Source organism: Triticum urartu, chromosome 7 (assembly GCF_003073215.2).
Source record: "Triticum urartu cultivar G1812 chromosome 7, Tu2.1, whole genome shotgun sequence".
Classification (NCBI taxonomy): Eukaryota; Viridiplantae; Streptophyta; class Magnoliopsida; order Poales; family Poaceae; genus Triticum; species Triticum urartu.
In genome coordinates this window covers 3,933,554-3,937,015 of record NC_053028.1, presented here as the reverse complement: position 1 = coordinate 3,937,015, position 3,462 = coordinate 3,933,554, and the positions used below count along the sequence as shown (strand labels likewise).

The following is a 3,462-nucleotide window of genomic DNA, read 5'->3' as shown; positions in this document are numbered from 1 at the left end:
GACATGTTATTCGTTCGTATGTTTCTAACAGGTTTTCAAAGGTGCCAAATGTTTGTTAGGTTAAGAGAGGTGCAAACACAAGTAAAAAAAGGAAAATGGATTTAACAAAAAACTATATAGGACCTCTGCTGCTCCTGAAGCGTGCGTCCATCTCAACATCAATATTCTTCATGCCGTCGAAGACGAGGAGGAGAGTGGCGTCCGCTTGTCCAGCGAGCCAGCCGCCACAATTCAACCCTGCTAGATCCCATCAAAGTAACAAGAACATTGTAGCCACCCTCAACACCAAACCACTTGACATTTGAAATCCCAGGTGCACAATAAAAAAATGTAGGCCATCATCATAACAGCAAAAAATATCTTAAATTTATTGTCCAAGGAAAGCAAATGGACGGGTATTACTTCTGCCCTGCAGTACCATGTACAACTTTGACTCATATAGAAACTGAGGATGCTTCGCCTTCACATTTTCCTGGACAGAGCAAAAGCACAAGGCCTTATCAGTTCTTCTGCCTTATTGACTTCTCCTATCCTCTCTTTTATGTACTCTCTCTGACGTTTAATTCTTGGGAACTAAAATGAACTAATGCAAGATTGCAAATGCAGGAGACCTTACAAAGCTCAGTGCATATAAAAGCTACCATTAATCCTTGGCAGAAAATATTTTTCAGCAGATTGAAGTGATCAGTAAAGAAGTTTGGGAAACATAAGCCTGAAGAATATACTTTCGTTATTGTACTTCCCACAAGAGTGATATATAAAGATTGCCAGACTAATCTTTGGCCCATTTTTTTCTTCAGAAATCGGCAATTATCAAGTTAAATACCAAATAGAAATACTTGCACCCATATCAAAGAGGAAAATACTGGCAGTAAAAGCAATACTGCCACTGATTATAAACTCACAAGCTTAATCGCGACCTCCTCGTTGGTATGCACTTTAGTACCTGCACCGGCAACCCTGAGCAAGGAAAACACACTTAATCAGTAATGCCGTAGACACAGCACAAAGGCAAGAGCTTTAGCTGCTTCCTAAATTTATTAACAAATTATTTCAAGCAACAGACAATGAATGCATAATACCTTGCTCGAAACAAAAAAAACTTGCAACAGAGTTGCTGCAGATTCATTCACTTGGCGCCTTACAAGGGGGTCACCTTGAATCATGAACTGTTGTTGACTAATAAATCAGTAAATCACTAGAGAGGCAACTCAGTGTTCGGATCAGACTGGGCATTGAGGTGGTGTACATAGAACAGCCTTGCATGGTTAACGGCTGCAAAGTAGAGACATATGTGCTCCTCGAGGTCAGCGAGCTGGCATAGCAGGCTAGGATGGTTCTTCCGGAGCTGCCGCACCACCTCTTCGATGGAGTGGTGCTGCCCCCTCCCGCGCTCAAGCCCTAGCCTTACCAAGATCTTGTCACCCTTGACAGTGGCGTGGAGCCCCAGCCGTTCAATGGTGTCCACGTCATTGTTGAGCACATAGGCGCCCCTGGCCGCGGTGTCAAGCCGGTCCACGTGTTGCCGCAGGCGTTTCATCCAAGTGGGGGTTGAGCAGCAAGAACCACGCGACGCTGCACAGGCAGGAGCCGCTGCCAACAATGCGGTCATGGCATGGGTGGCGATGACGAGACCAGCGATCGCAGCTCCCGTCGTGCAGGCGATGAAGCGGATGCCAGACCCGCGCGTCACGCACCGCAACAGCCGGTTCTTCCGTTGGGCCTTGAGGAGGCGGAGGTCGAGATGGGTTTTGAGGCAAGCAAAGCTCCGATGCATGCCCTGGAAGCTGGCTTCGGGGGGCAGGAACGGGTTGGGTATTTTGTCGAACAGGAGGAAGGCGTCAAACGCGCAGTTACAGTGCGGCATGGCGAGAGGGATCAGCGCGAGAACATCCGTGATGCACCCTAGAGCACCCGTGCACGACGCGGCGCCCGACCGAGGAAGAGGCAGTGCAGCGACGCGTTGTGTGTGCTGCGGAGGTAGTCCGCGGCGAGGCGGGTGAGCTCCGTGTAGGGCGCGTCCCCGAGCGCGCGCTCCACCACTGCGTCCTCCGGACGGAGCATGCCGGCGAGGGTGCTCCTATCATCATCCTCCTCGTCTTGGTCGCGCCGTCAACCCGTTGGCCGTCTCCACCTCGAGCACGGTCACGCGAGCTCCGGGAGCCCTATGTCGCGGCCAGCTCAGAGCCGTGCTTCTGGACGACGAGCACGTGCCCATCGGCCGCGACGACGAGCTAGAGCCATCACGGCGCGGACCTGGGAGCGCCGCCGCCTGCTCTGCTCGATCTTGATGTGCCGGCCTCGTGGACAAGAGAAAAGGGCGGCGGCAGCGCTGAGCGCCGGATCTGATCGGGGATGCTGCTGCTGCTGCCGCGGTTGTGGTCTCTCATGCTCGTGGTTCTTCTCCGATGGCTCCCCCAGATCTGGCAACGCTGAGAGAAACGAGCACAGGAGGCGGCGGCTGTGTTGGCGTGCGTGGGGAGGCGACGAGGCTGATCTTTTTGTCTCGCTCTTTTCTGCCCACCCAATAGCTAACTTGTTTTTTATTTTTGTCTTCTTGTGATGACGTGGATGCAGCGAGGGGTCGCCCTTACCGCGACTGTTAATGGGTTCAATGGAGTGAAGCGATAACATAGACAACCGGAGGGCAAACAAGAATTTAGTCTACTGGAGTAACCGAGTAAGTGTTGCATATTATGACCGAAAATGCTACACCTAGGTAAAGCTACGTAACCAACCTACGTAACCTTCCTATTTAAACTCTCCACCCCCCCTGATTTCAACTGGATGGGGCCCCCTCCTCTAATCTGTCCAATAAATAAATGCCACCTAGTGATTACGTTAATCACGTAGAATTCAGTATGTAGATGTAGCATTGCTCTATTATGACAGTGCTAGATACATCTGTATCTTGACACTTCTGCAGAAAACTAAAGCTTGGAGACCATTGTTAGATAATAATGAGAATAAATGAGACACGAGAGGCACGGATTTTTACGTGGAAAACCTTGCGGGAGAAAACCACGGACGCACAAAGGCGCAATCACTATGAGGAGGAGTATTGCAAGCACGAGACGACAGGCCGTCTGAGGTGCGACTACATGGGATATATATGAGGGGCAACACATAGGAGTCCTTGTAGGACAAGTAAACGAGTTGTACTCGTACGCGTCGGTACCAACGCAAAAGGCCCACACCGTATGTACTACGTCTAGTCCAATACGGTACTAGAATTTGGATCACAATTTAACAATCTCCACCTTGAGCCAAATTCCCTCCAGTAGTCGAAGAAAGTGAATAACTCCATCCAAATCAGCTTAAACACTTTGTGCGTCAAAGTCCATAGGACTAGTGAGAAATACCAACTAAGCCTGAGCAAAGCTCAAACTTATTGGTCGGAACTGGCTTTGTCATCATATCAGCAGGATTATCATGAGTATTTATTTTGCATACCTTCAAATC

At 49.7% G+C, this 3,462-nt stretch overlaps 1 pseudogene; it reads right to left on the bottom strand.

Moving 5' to 3' along the window:
* Positions 1-1,198: 1,198 nt before the first annotated feature.
* LOC125525421 lies at positions 1,199-2,390 on the bottom strand (annotated as a pseudogene).
* Positions 2,391-3,462: the final 1,072 nt, after the last annotated feature.